Raw genomic sequence first — 15563 nt, 5'->3', positions numbered from 1 at the left:
GCAATTTACAATATAATAAATTATGTAAATGTAAACAATGTTTTAGCAGGAATTGAGAAAGAAATGAGCAAAATTGCAAAGGGAGGTGCGCGCGTGTGTGTGAGTGAAAAGATTTTTTTTTTGAAGGGACACCTGCCTCGAGAACAGACTCACAAGCAGTTAACAAGGACCAAAAGCAGTTGTATAGAAGTCCCCACCAAAACAGAAAGCTCCCATGGCTTCTCATGGGAACCATCTTCAAAGTTGAACTAAAGAGCCACGTTGGTCAGTCAGGGAATCAAATGTTCGGTCAAAGTACTGAGAAACACCTTGAAAAGAGAGGATCGAGGGGAATTCCGGAGTCTAGTGCCGGTGCTGAGGGCACAGCCAGAAACTACGGTACTTTCCCCAGTGGTGGTTGTTAAACAGTTAACCACATCACATTCCTGAACTGCTGGATCACAGCCTGTGGCATGAAAGGAATGGGCTAAGAAAATAGTTCAACTGAGTGCAGCTCAGTGTTACTGATTCTGAAGGTTCTGGGTTCAACTCCCACCCTGGGGCTTCCAGGGTGACACTCCACTGATGTAACGTTAAGCCAAGGCTTGTCTGCCCCCTCCGGTGGGTACAAAGGTCCTTCCCAGCTTACAGACACCTGACCCATCCGCAGCCCGCACGTGCCGATGAACGTTTGAGAGGCTGGACAGATGGATTCGCCGGGTTGCCGTGGGGATTTTCTGCCACGTGAGAACTCGGCTCGTGGCCGCATTTCTGACTCGTGAATTTATTCCAGTCACCGGGAGGTACAGGCTCACTTTATCTATCCCGTGCCAACCTTGTGCACGTCAATAAATTCAGCCTAGCTTGTACAGTCCATTGGAATGAACACTGCTGTAACCTGAGGAGGGCCCCGTGGGTCCAGAGTGAACTGGACAGTTCTTTCGGCCACCCTGGCCACAATTACTCCTCGACCAACATCACCAGAGGCAGGGTATCTGTTCAGCTGATTGTGGGAGCTTGCTATGCAAGAATTGACAGCTGCATGACAAAGTACTTCAATGGCTGCGAGGTCCTTCAAGGTCTCCGCTTGGCAGAGAGTGGTGAGAAAGAAATGCAGCCTTGTACAAAAACAATGGGATTTCCTGGTGACAGCCCCCTTTGAGAAATTCAACATCCGTGGAATAGAAGAAATGAGAACTCAAAGGGGCCAGCACAACACATGGGCTGAATGGCCTGTGTCTGTGCTGTAGCATTTAGTGACTCTTGAAGCACTTTAGCGAGGGATTAAAGATAGTTACTACTCCTATGTTACCACTCTGTCAATGAAAGGCAGAAAATGTATGAGAAAGATGCCATGAGCTACCTCACGGGCCACACAAGGCTGGTTTTGGATGAATCTCCACATCTGAGTCAGACCCAGAGATACCTTATGACACATACCGGAATCCACCTTCCTGGGCTGCAAACAGAAACTGTCCCAAGGGTGCCCTCACAGAGTTCCCTGCGGTCTGTGGGCACTGAGTTCTCACTAGCAGAGGTGAAGTGATGGGAGTTTACTTCAATGTAGCAGCACTTTCCTCAGACCAGGCACAGAATGAGGCAGCGCGATGGGGTTAAAGTAAATCAACAGATGGAAAACGCTGCCGTCTTTTCCCTCCCCTCCCCCCATCCCGTGAGGCCTCTTAACCCCCGACACTTCCACCCATTGGGATCAACGTACACCGACGTGAATGGGCGTTCTTCACTCAGGTGCCTGCTCAAGCAGTGGGTGTCCACAGGACAAATTCGCCATTCCAGTATCTCAGCCGGTCCCAGTCGGTAATGACGAGTGGGAACCTTGGTTGTCCGACTGTATTGACCTCCCTACAATTAGCCAGCAGTGGACTAGCACTGACCAACAGCACAGGGGCAAAACTCCCTACAGGCCAAGCAGAGCAGTTTGCACCTGGGCGTGTGGGGGCACAGAAAGAGGGGAGCTTGTCATTTCCCCAAACTTCAAGAACACCTTGACCACTAACAGAGGAGCTGGTTGTGGACTACAGGAGGAATGGAGATAGGCATCAATGGATCTGGGGTTGAGAGGGTGAAAAGCTTTAAGTTCCTCGGCATAAACATCACTGAGGATCTCGTATGGTCTGTACATACTGGCTGTGTGGTGAAAAAGGCACAACAGCACATCTTTCACCTCAGACAGTTGAAGAGGTTTGGTATGGGCCCCCAAATCCTAAGGACTTTCTACAGGGGCACAATTGAGAGCTTCCTGACTGGCTGCATCACTGCCTGGTACAGGAACTGTACTTCCCCCGATCGCAGGACTCTTGAAGAGTGGTGCAGACAGCCCAGCGCATCTGTAGATGTGAACTTCCCACGATTCAGGACATTTACAAAGACAGGTGTGTAAAAAGGGCCCGAAGGATCATTGGGGACCCGAGTCACCCCAACCACCATCTGGGAAATACTACCACAGCATAAAAACCCGGACCAGCAGGCTCCAGGACAGCTTCTTCCACCAGGCCATCAGACTGATTAATTCACACCGACATAACTGTATTTCTATGTTATATTAACTATCTGTTGTACGTACTATTTATTATAAATTATTATAAATTGCACATTTAGATGGAGACAACGTAAAGATTTTTACTCATGTATATGAAGGATGTAAGTAATAAAGTCAATTCAAGTGAAATGTGGAATTAATGCAAAAAAATCAAATGCAAGTACATTAGGATACAAAACCACACTGTAATGTGTAAACGGGTAAGGGGCATTCTTGAGAGTAGGATTCATTTGGATCTTGGCCAGTTCAGTTGAAGCCAGCTGTGGTGCACCCCAGACTCTATCGCAACAGTGGGACAGGGGACTGTGTGCAGCTTTGAGTTATCGAAGAGCAGATCCAGGGACACCGGAAAGTGCAGCAAAATCAAAAGAAACTGTTCATGGGGACTGGCGGCACGTGTAGGTGGATGATTGGGGGTGGAGCATGGAGGATAGCCTGTACAGCAGGGAGCTGGGAAGAGGCAAGACAGGGGGCTGAAAAGGGATCCCAGGGAGTGTGATGCACAAGCAGGTGGAGTCGGATGAGGCTTGGGTAGGGTGAGGTGGGGAGAAAACAAAACTGGGTAATGGGTCTATGGGGGGGGGGGATTATGAAAACAAAGAGGGCTGGAGGATCTCAGGGGGTCTGGGAGAGAGAGAAGCAGAGTTGAGAGGTGGGGGAGTTGGAAACTTCAGTGTTTGTACTTTTGGGGTGTAGACAGTCCAGGAGGGATTCGGGGTGTCACCACGCTTTGGGAGTACAGAAGGCCACAAGGAGATTGATCGCAGTTCCTCCCACGCCCCACATCCACAACCCCAATCCCGCCCACTGATCTCGTGGACAAATGACAGAGAGCCAAAGTTGGCCTTTGGCCCTGGCAGCCCACATTAAGAGCAGGAGAAATGGAGCAGGCGCTGCCCCTGGAGTCTGTTCAGTTGCTCATTCATCTCACACCAGTCCCCATATTCTCCCTCCAACATCCTGATATCTGCTCATCTCCATTCTGAGCCTCAAGCCCTCTGTGGTAGTGAAGACTAATGATTCAACCACTATCAGAACGAAGACATTCCCCCTTGCGTTACTCCAAAATGGCCTACCCCTCACTTTGAGATACTGACCCGTGTCAGACCTCTTAGCCAGGAGAATATCCACCCTACATCTATGCTTCATTGTACCTTTTAATTAAGTCACTCCTCGTTCTTCTAAACTTGAGGCCCAGTTACAATCTTCCAGCATACGATGTACCACATATCCCAGGAACTAGTCTGATGAAGCTTCACTGCACTCCCTCCCCCCTCTCTCTCTGGCAAGCACACATCCTTTTTGTTTACACAAGGATCCTGAACCTGGGACCCTTTCTGCACCCCTCTTACTGGGCACAGCAATCCAAAAGGGAGCTAGTGTTGTTTAATAGCTCTGCTAAAGAAAGGGCTCCTTTCAACATCAAGATGTTCACAGCTGTAGAGCACCCTTTGTTGTGGTTGTGATGCAATTGAATCAGCCCCAAGAGCTGGCTGGGTCACTCGGAGGCTTGAAACAATGACTAGCCCACAGCCCATTACCCGAGCTGGCACTGTTATAAATATCAAACCAAAATCTCTCTCAATTGGATGGAAGAGACCTCAGGGAGCGATACAAAACAAAACACAAAATTCTAACTCTGCGTCGGTCCACAGCCTCCTCTTACACCACGATGAGGTCACCCTCAGGGTGGAGGAAAAACACCTCATATTCCTTCCAGGTAGCCCCCAACCCGATGGCATGAACATCGATTTCTCCTTCTGGTTTAAAAAAAAAATCCCTCCTCACTCTCCTCTTCCATTCCCCACTCTTGCCTCTTGGCTCTTCTCATCTGCCTATCATCTCCTCCTTCCCTTTCTCCTATGGCCCACTCTCCTCTCCTGTCAGATTCCTTCCACTCCAGCCCATTACCTTTCCCACCCACCCAGCTTCACCCATCACCTTCCCCTCACCCCCACCCCCTTCCTCCCTAGTCCTGAAGAAGGGTCTCGGCACGAAACGTTGACCGTTTCTTCATTTCCGAGATGCTGCCTGACCTGCTGGGTTTCTTCATCATTTTGCGTGTGCTGCCGCAAGTTCCACCTGGTGTCCTGGCCGATATTTAATTCCCTGTGCAGCAAACATAAACAGGTGACCTCACAGCTGACCTTATTGCTGTTTGTAGGAGGTGTGTCTGCATCTTCTGTACTTCAGCTGCAAAGAGCCAAAGTTGTGAAAATGGAAGTCTTTTCTTCATTCTGTTTTTGGGCTGCAATCCCAGGATTGTTCTTCACTGGGGACTGAGCCAACAAAGCAGTGGGTCAATTCACCTCACTCTGGACAGCAACTTAAACCCAAGGCTCACCGAGTAAACACAGTCCAGGCACAGGGTCATAGCGTAATGGTTAGCACAATGCTTTGCAGTACAACTCTGCTCGTAAGGAACACACACAAAATGCTGGTGGAACGCAGCAGGCCAGGCAGCATCTATAGGGAGAAGCACTGTCGACGTTTCGGGCCGAGACCCTTCGTCAGGACTAACTGAAAGAAAAGGTAGCAAGAGATTTGAAAGTAGGAGGGGGAGGGGGGAAATGCGAAATGATAGGAGAAGACCTTGGGGGTGGGATGAAGCCAAGGGCTGGAAAGGTGATTGGCAAAAGGGATACAGAGCTGGAGAAGGGAAAGGATCATGGGACGGGAGGCCTAGGGAGAAAGAACGGGGGAGGGGAGCACCAGAGGGAGATGGAGAACAGGCAAAGAGTGATGGGCAGAGAGAGAGAGAAAGAGAAAGAAAAGTGGGGGGGGAAATAAATAAATCAGGGATGGGGTAAGAAGGGGAGGAGGGGCATTAACGGAAGTTAGAGAAGTCAATGTTCATGTCATCAGGTTGGAGGCTACCAAAACGGTATATAAGGTGTTGTTCCTCCAACCTGAGTGTGGCTTCATCTTGACAGTAGAGGAGGCCATGGATAGACATATCAGAATGGGAATGGGATGTGGAATTAAAATGTGTGGCCACTGGGAGATCCTGCTTTCTCTGGCGGACAGAGTGTAGGTGTTCAGTGAAACAGTCTCCCAGTCTGCGTCGGGTCTCACCAATATATAAAAGGCCACACTGGGAGCACCGGACGCAGTATACCACACCAGCCGACTCACAGGTGAAGCGTAGCCTCACCTGGAAGGACTGTCTGGGGCCCTGAATGGTGGTGAGGGAGGAAGTGTAAGGGCAGGTGTAGCACTTGTTCTGCTTACAAGGATAAGTGCCAGGAGAGAGATTGGTGGGAAGGGATGGGGGGAGCGAATGGATAGGGGAGTCGTGTAGGGAACAATCCCTGCGGAAAGAAGGGGGGGGGGAGGGAAAGATGTGCTTGGTAGTGGGATCCCGTAGGGGGTGGCGGAAGTTACGGAGAATTATATGTTGGACCTGGAGGCTGGTGGGGTGGTAGGTAAGGACCAGGGGAACCCTATCCCGAGTGGGGTGGCCGGCGGATGGGGTGAGGGCAGATGTGCGGGAAATGTGAGAGATGCGTTTGAGCGCAGAGTTGACAGTGGAGGAAGGGAAGCCCCTTTGTTTAAAAACAGGATGACAACTCCTTTGTCCTGGAATGAAAAGCCTCATCCTGAGAGTGGAGATGGAGGAATTGCGAGAAGGGGATAGCATTTTTGCAAGAGACAGGGTGGGAAGAGGAATAGTCCAGGCAGCTGTGAGAGTTCGTAGGCTTATAGTAGATATCAGTAGATAAACCATCTCCAGAGATGGAGACAGAAAGATCAAGAAAGGGGAGGGAGGTGTCGGAAATGAACCAGGTAAATTTGAGGGCAGGGTGAAAGTTGAGGCAAAGTTAATGAAGTCAACGAGCTCAGCATGCGTGCAGGAGGCAGCGCCAATGCAGTCGTCGATGTACCGAAGGAAAAGAGAGGGACGGATACCCGTATAGGCTTGGAACATGGACTGTACCACAAAGCCAACAAAAAGCCAGTCATAACTGGGACCCTCGCGGGTGCCCAAGGCTACACCTTTGGTTTGGAGGAAGTGGGAGGAGCCAAAGGAGAAATTATTGAGAGTAAGAACTAATTCCGCTAGACGGAGGAGAATGGTGGTAGAGGGGAATTGGTTAGGTCTGGAATCCAAAAAGAAGCGAAGAGCTTTGAGACCGTCCTGGTGGGGGATGGAGGTATATAGGGACTGGATGTCCATGGTGAAAATAAGGCGGTGGGGGCCAGGGAACTTAAAATCATTGAAAAAATTCAAAGCATGAGAAGTGTCACGAACATAGGTGGGAAGGGATTGAACAAGGGGGTCAAAAACAGTGTCAAGGTACGCAGAAATGAGTTCAGTGGGGCAGGAGCAAGCTGAGACAATGGGTCTACCAGGACAGGCAGGTTTGTGGATCTTGGGTAGGATGTAGAAATGGGAAGTGCAGGGTGTGGGAACTATGAGGTTGGTGGCAGTGGATGGGAAATCCCCAGAGCTGATAAGGTTGGTGATGGTGTGGGAGACAGTGGCCTGGTGCTCCTTAATGAGGCCATGATTGAGGGGTAGATAAGAGGTATCAGCGAGTTGTCGCTGTGCCTCAGCAAGGTAAAGGAGTTTGCATGTTCTCCCAGTGACCATGTGGCTTTCCTCCAGGTGCTCCCACTGTCCGAAGACATACCGGCCACAGTAAATTGTCCCATGATTAGGCTAGGATTAAATCAGGGCCAAAAGGGCTTATTCCTTGCTGTGTCTCAATAAAAATATTGAAGTTTTTTAAAAAATGTTCAGGGTGCGGACTGACGGACTCTTGTCAAGCAGGACTGTACAAGTTTACCAAACCAGAGTGGGCAGACTGAATAATTACCCAGCACACACAGTACGTTTTTTTTTGCATTTAGAGAGACAGCGCAATTACAGGCCCTTCCAGTGCCACCCAATTACACCCACGTGACCTGCTAACCCGTACATCTTTGGGATGTGTGAAGCAAAGGGAACACTCAGAGGACACACAGGTGGAAGCGGGCAGCAGGTACAAGCTCTTTGCAGATAGTGGTGAGATTGAACCTCGATCACTGGCACTGCAATGGCATTCCTCTGACCTCTGACCCCTGACCCCTACGCTACTATGCCACCCTAATCTGTGATCTAATAAAATGGTAGAACAGGCTCAAAGGGCTGAAGGGATTCCTGTTCCTGTAACACTTATAGCGAGCCTCCTCGCTCCCTGCCCCACCAACAACAGGAGTCGTTGACAGCTCGCCAGCAGTTGCTAACGAGTAAACCCAGACGCGTATCTGCATGCTGCCGTGGCGACTGTGGATAAAGGAGACGGTTACAAGGTGCACCAGGCCAGAGATCTTCCACCTCACAAGACGACTTGTGCTGTTCACATGTGTGGGACTGCACTCGTAACCCCGGCCTGTCACAGGCCAGGAGGCAGCTCGGGGGTGGGGAACTGCGTCAACAGCACAGTTTCCACGGAGACACAAGCTTTGGAATCCTGGCTCGTCAGGAGGAAAATGATGCTCATCGGTCCCGAGCATTTCTCATATACAACCACCAGCCTCGGAGTCCCCTTGTTTGCCTCACATTGGGGGAGGGTAGCACTGAGACTGGGGGTGGACAGAAGGAGACCCACCCTGATATTCCAGACATCCTTCCCTCGACACACTGCAGCCAGTCACTGAGAAACACGGGAGACAACCGCAGCTGAAAGAGGATTTTCTCCAGAAATGGCAGAGTGCTGTAATTGCAGTTTGTAAGTACAGATTGCCTGTCCTGCCACATCGGAAAAGATGAGTGAAGAACAGAAGCATGTGTAGCCACACAGAGACAGATGGACACATTTAAGGGCTGGCGACCCCTGCCAAGGGAAATGTGTTGGTGGAAAGTTTGGAAGAGAACAGGCTTCAGAGGTCTGAGGTGGGGGGGGAGGGGTGGAAAAACACAGGGAGGCAGAGGCTGAGGTCAGATTTGGCTCCAGTTTGAAAGGGAGAGGTGGGAAGAAAGGTGCTTTATTAGAAAGAGCACCAGTCTGTGTTCCTGCGCACACACCCACATTCCAGGTCTCCCGGCCAGCCCAGGGTTAACCAGCTCTGCACCAGAGCACTGGAACGCCAGGGAGGAGGTAAAATCCATCAGGACACTTACACTTTCATCCGGTGTTTGGCGAACACCCTCGTGCACGACTTGTCCTCCCCTCTCACCTGGACAGGTCTGGCCACCTCTACTGCACAGCTCCCTCGGGAAACCATGCTCCTTCTTTCACCCCTCACGCTCACACACCCAGACCACTCCTCCACACAGCCCATCCCATGAGCTACATGGTCCCAAGGAGACACTTCTTCTGCCTTCCAGTTTGTCGCATTGCGACTTGGAACCTCTGTCTGATGAACCATCAGGTGTCTGTGGACCGGTCACCGACAAGTCTGAATTCAAGGTCTCCGCTGGGCGCAGGAACTAACGTAAACATTTACAGCCCATGTAAATCTCCGAAGAGCCAGCATTTTCTACGCAGCGAAGAAGAAGAACAGGACGTACAACTCACAACTTTTTTCCTGACTGAATGGGGAATAATAGCCACTGAGCATGGTGAAACAACGGCTGTCCCGAGGCCAAAAGAGAAGACTGGCAGTGGCTGGATTGTCAGAGGTAACACCGTCCAGCCCTTTTCCCTGACGGTGGCTGGGTGCTGGACTAAATGAGGTTCCGGCAGTATTGGCTGCTGTGGCTTGGGACACCGAGGTTCAAACCGTTCAGCAGACTCGGGAAGCAGGACGTTGCTCTGGTGGTTTGTGGTTTTCCTTCTGGTCTCATCATCTGGAGAGGCCAGGGCCAGTTCACACCAGGACAAGTTCAGAATCAGGATACAGCTTTCAACAATTGGAGTCTCTTTCATTTCAGTAAAATGTCTCCATTAGTAAGAGGGCAAAAACAAAGTCCTGATCTGCTCCGGCTCAATGTGACTCCGTTCTCACATCAACAGACTCTTAAATGCCCTCTGAAGTGACCTTGCGAATGACTCAGTCGTGTCAAACTGCCACCAGGTCTAAGGGAAGAGCGACGAACACTGGCTTTCCCAACTACACTCACCGGCCACCAACAAATAAACTGACAGGATAGTTCATGGGAAGGAGGACTGGGTCACTGTATGTGGTCCAACTTCAGCCTCCAAGCATCTGACCTGATATTGAGAATTTTCCAGACTGAGCCCGCACTGTTGGCGAGGATGTCTACCCCCCCCCCCCCCCGAACACGCTCACCTGCTCCAGAGTAACACAAGAAGGGAAAACAAGCAGAGTGAAGTTCAACGCAGATTTACAGAGGGAAACCTCCAGTCACCACATGCACCCTCATCCTTTAATATGGAGATTGTAAATTACTTACAGACCTAATGGAGCCCTTTCCAGAAAGTTCCATAATCCCAAGTTCATCAGTCAAACCTGTACTTGTGAAACTCCCTCTGCTATTTGTTACTCAAAAACAAAAAAAACTTTGACAATTTTTTTCCTAGTGTGAACGTGTCGCCTCTGCAGAGTTTCCCACTTCCTTCTTCCAACATGTTAGTTGTCCCAGATGTTACTTTGCTTTATGCTTGATTGGCACAATTTGTACAATCTTTCTGTGTAACTGACTTCGCAGAATGATTACAGTGTGGAAAGAGGCATTGCAGCCCATTGCTTCCATACTGGCTCTACGCAAGAGCAATGAAGCCGGCCTCCATCTGTCTCCCTCCACGCACAACCCCCCCACCCCCACACCACATAGCCCTGCACTTTATTTTCTTTCAGAAACTTACACAGCTCCCTTCTGAAAAGTACTATTTCATCTGTCTCCATTACTACCCCTAACCACTCACTGTGTATCAAATGCCCATCCATATTCTGTGAATGCACACTGGAACATCTGAGGAGGTTTTCCCTCAAAATTGAGCTTCAGAATTTTCCCTGTCACAGATGCCGATACATTTCAAACATCAATAGCTGAAATCAAGGACTGGGTATACAATCACACATCACAGCAGGTTAATTCATTCTTGAATAAAACTTGCAGGTGAGACCAAATGAAGTTCAGTTTTTAGGACATAGAAATTTACAGCACATTAAAGGCCCTTCGGACCACAATGTCGTGCCGACCATGTAACCTACTCTAGAAACTGCCTAGAATTTCCCTAGCGCATAGCCTTCTATTTTTCTAAGCTCCATGTACCTGTCTAAGAGGCTCTTAAAAGACCCTATTGTATCTGCCTCCACCACCGCCGCTGGCAGTAGATAGATAGATACTTTATTCATCCCCATGGGGAAATTCAACTTTTTTCCAATGTCCCATACACTTGTTGTAGCAAAACTAATTACATACAATACTTAACTCAGTAAAAAAATATGATATGCATCTAAATCACTATCTCAAAAAGCATTAATAATAGCTTTTAAAAAGTTCTTAAGTCCTGGCGGTTGAATTGTAAAGCCTAATGGCATTGGGGAGTATTGACCTCTTCATCCTGTCTGAGGAGCATTGCATCGATAGTAACCTGTCGCTGAAACTGCTTCTCCTTCTCTGGATGGTGCTATGTAGAGGATGTTCAGGGTTTTCCATAATTGACCTTAGCCTACTCAGCGCCCTTCGCTCAGCTACCGATGTTAAACTCTCCAGTACTTTGCCCACGACAGAGCCCGCCTTCCTTACCAGCTTATTAAGACGTGAGGCGTCCCTCTTCTTAATGCTTCCTCCCCAACACGCCACCACAAAGAAGAGGGCGCTCTCCACAACTGACCTATAGAACGGGCAGTGCATTCCACACACCCGTTACTCTGTGTGAAAAACTTACTCCTGACATCCCCTCGGTACCCGTTTCCAAGCACCTTAAAACCCCTCGTGTTAGCCATTTCAGCCCTGGGAAAAACCCTCTGGCTCTCCACATGATCAATGTCCCTCATTATCTTGTATATCTCTATTAGGTCAGCTCTCATCCTCCGTCGCTCCAAGAAGGTCAAGTTCACTCAACCTATTCTCATAAGGTACGCCCTCCAATCTAGGCAGCATCCTTGTAAATCTCCTCTGCGCTCTCTCTATAGTATCCACATCCTTCCTGTAGTGAGATGACCAGAACTGAACACAGTGGGGTCTGACCAAGGTTTTATATCGCTGTAACATTACCTCACGGCTCTTGAACTCAATCCCATAGTCGATAATACCAACACACCATAAGCCTTCTTAACACTGTCAACCTGCGCAGCAGCTTTGAGTGTCCTATCGACATGGACCCCAAGATCTCTCACTGCCAAGAGTCTTACCATTTATATTACATTCTGTCTTCAAATTTGATCTACCGAAATGAACCACTTCACACTTACCTGGGTTGAAGTCCATCTGCCACTTCTCAGCCCAGTTCTGCATCCTATCGATGTTGCGCTATAACCTCTGACAACCCTCCAGACTATCCACAACACCTGCAACTTCTGTGTCATCAACAAACTTACTAACACACCTTTCTACTTCTTCAACACGGTAATTTATTTTTTAAAAATCATAAAGAGGAGGGGTCTCAGAACACATCCCTGCGAAACACCACCAGTCACCGACCTCCATGCAGAATACGAACCATCAATAACCACCCTTTGCCTTCTGTGGGCAAGCCAATTCTGGATCCACAAAGCAAGGTCCCCTTGGATCCTTTGCCTCCTTACTTTCTGAAGGAGCCTTGCATGGGGAACCTTATCGAATGCCTTGCTGAAATCCATATACACTACATCCACTGCTCTACCTTCATCAATGTGTTTTGTTACATCCTCAAATAATTCAATCAGGCTTGTAAGGCACGACCTGCCCTTGACAAAGCCATGCTGACTATTCCTAATCAGATTATGTCTATCCAAACGCTCATAAATCCTGCCTCTCAGGATCTTCTCCAACAACTTGCCCATCACTGAAGTTAGACTCACTGGTCTATAATTTCCTGGATTATCTCTACTCCCTTTCTTGAACAAGGGAACAACATTTGCCACCCTCCAATACTTCTCCCATCCCTATTGATGATGCAAAAATGCTCAGCAATCTCCTCCCTCGCTTCCCACAGTTGCCTGGGGTATATTTCATCCAGTCCTGGTGACTTATCTAACTTAATGCTTTTCAAAAGCTCCAGCACATCCTCTTTCTTATTGTCTATATACTCAAGCATTTCAGCCCACTGTAAGTCATCCCCACAATTGACAAGGTCTTTGTCCCTGGTGAACACTGAAGCAAAGTATTCATTAAGTACCTCCGCTAACTCCTCCGACTCCATGCACATGTTTCCACTATCGCACCTGATTGGCCCTATTCTCACACAGCTCATCCTCTTGCTCTTCACATACTTGTAGAATGCCTTGGGGTTTTCCTTAATCCTGCTCACCAAGGGCTTCTCATGGCCCCTTCTGGCTCTCCTAATTCCATTCTTAAGCTCCTTCCTAGCAACTTTGTAATTTTCTAACAGTACCTAGTTTCTTGAACCTTTCATAAGCTTTTCTTTTCTTCTTAACTAGATTTTCTACATACTTTGTACACCATGGTTCTTTAACTCTATCATCCTTTCCCTGCCTCAATGCAACGCACCCATGCAGAACTCCATGCAAATGTTCCCTGAACATTTGCCACATTTCTGCCATGCATTTCCCTGAGAACATCTGTTCCCAAGTTCCTGCCTAATGGCATCATATTTCCCCCTACCCCAATTAAATGTTTTCCCAAATTGCCTGTTCCTATCCCTCTCCAGCGCTATGATGAAGGAGAGAGACGTGGTCACTACCTCCAAAATGCTTACCCACTGAGAGATCTGACGCCTGACCACACTGACTCAATAGACCATCCCTCCATGACTTCCTCCTTTTCTGCAGCTGTGACACTATCCCCAATTAGCAATGCCACACCCCCACTTCTTTTGCCTCCCTCTCTGTCCTGTTTGAAACATCTAAGGCCTGGCACACTCAGCAGCCATTCCTGCTCCTGAGCCATCCAAGTCTCTGTAATGGCCACAACGTCACAGTTCCACGTATTGATTCACGCTCCAAATTCACCTGCCTTGCTCATGACACTCCTTGCATTTTTGAAACAATTCTGGACAATCTTCTTCTAAGGGAATATGGACACACAAGGAAAATTTCAAGAAACAGTAACCAGGACTGACTGCATCGGAACTTATGCGGCATGCTTAAGTATTATGATCCAAAGGCAGTCCGCAGAGGTGAAAATATGAACGAATGGTTGGAGAAGACGTAAAGGTGATGACTGAAGGTCACATCGACAGAGTAGAGTTTCACAACTTCACTAGGGGCTGGGGGACGAGCATCCACCCAGAGAGTGACTGTAGCGTGTCACCTCGGAGGAAGAGACAGCACACAAAAGGGAGTTTGTTAGCTTTGACCCTGAAAATCAACATTAAATTGCAGACATGATTAAGGATCGTTACTCGCCTTCACAGCAAAATTAATTCTGAAAATATACGAAACGTTATTTATTCTAGAGAACGCAAGTACAGACTTAAAGTATTTATGAAACAAGAAAAAGTACCTCCCTTTGAATAACAAATTTGTATTCAGAATTCCAAATTGATTAAATTCTAATCAAAAGCTGAGCTACTGGAAGCCAGAGAAAGCAGAGTCACCCCATGGGACAGAAATTCCAGGTCAATGCAGACTTTGAGTGAAAGTCTGTTGTCAGGTGTTGAATTTAAGCTGCAGAGTGAAATGTGTTTCTTGCGTCGACAGCCAGCACAGTCTGAGGATGTGCTAGAAGTAGTCCACAAGCATCTCCATGCTTCTGGTACCAACAAGGCATGCCCACAACTTACTAACCCCAAGTGTCTTTGGAATGTGGGAGGAAAGCACATGGCTGTGGGGAGAACCTACAAACTCTTTATGGACAGCAGCAGGAATTGAACCCGGATCGCTGGGGCGGAGAAGCATGACTCTAAGCACGAAGGTGCCATGTCTACACCACGTGCTGCCCCTAGTTATGATCATCTGATCATCCCCAACTTTTAAGAATTCCACATGCCTCCACTTCCATCACAACCTCTGGAAATCACTTGCTGAACCTTTTATCCCATCTCTCTTTAAAGGTGCTCAATAGAGCCTTCTCACTAACTAAGCCTTTGAGTCACCTGTCTCAATATGTCCTTGGGTGATTGGGCATCAAACGTTTGTGGTTGGCAACACTCCTGCTTTTATGCATCCTACCGTTGATGATGGATGCAAGTCTGGAACAAAAGTGTCCCTGACTCGGCAATCTGACTCAGAGACCATAGGAGAATGTTTGACAGTGCTGGGAAGTGCCACGTCGTACAGTCTTTTTCCAAGGCTGACGATGGAGTTCACAGCCTGGATAACCCATGAGGTTTTCTTTAACTTGATCTACAAATCTTTGTAGATGAAACAATTGGTCTGAGATTAGAAGCATCCACCTCAGTATAAAGCCCCTCACTCCAGCAAGCATAGAAAATACACACACACACAAACACACACGTACGTGTGTGTGGGATACAGCGATAATGTAAAAATATCCCACAATTTTCCACTAGACTTATGAAGTCAAAGACTTCTTTTTATTATTGCTCAAGACTTAAAACATGCCAACTCAATTTAAAACAAAATGAAAATGAGACTTTCTATGGTCTGTTCCATCAAGGGAGTAACAGACAGACAGGGCCCCAACCCTCTCACCCTTTGAAGGGGATGCTCTGGGAACAGATCCCTTAAAAGTCAGGGAGAGTGCAACAGCTCATTCACATGTTAATGCCTCACAGATGGGGCTGGGGACAGAGGTACAAACAGAGGGGCTTGTTGAGGGAGGGCTGGAACTCAAGACACTACAAAGATCTTAACATCAACAAAAAGAGAATTCTGTTCAAAACCCTGCTTGGAAACACTTCAGCAAAACAGAAACTCGCGTGAAATCCTCATGGAAAATCATTTCATAAGTGCATATATTTCAGCTTCCAGACTTCTGCTACCATCTATGAGGACGCGTCAAACGCTCACCATGAAAAGAAATTCATGAGAATTTCTATTCTAATTTAGGACCTCGCACAGAATA

At 48.1% G+C, this 15563-nt stretch overlaps 1 protein-coding gene across 4 annotated transcripts in view; it reads right to left on the bottom strand.

Annotated features, from left to right (window-relative positions):
• The window catches only part of ccdc187 (coiled-coil domain containing 187), a 58193-nt gene that overhangs the window by 36811 nt on the left and 5819 nt on the right, over positions 1-15563 (bottom strand). The gene's annotated exons all lie outside the window — the stretch shown is intronic.

The sequence above is a fragment of the Hemitrygon akajei genome, chromosome 29 (genome assembly GCF_048418815.1).
Source record: "Hemitrygon akajei chromosome 29, sHemAka1.3, whole genome shotgun sequence".
Classification (NCBI taxonomy): domain Eukaryota; kingdom Metazoa; phylum Chordata; class Chondrichthyes; order Myliobatiformes; family Dasyatidae; genus Hemitrygon; species Hemitrygon akajei.
Note: the sequence above shows the minus strand (reverse complement) of the source record. Positions and strands in the feature narration are given on the sequence as shown.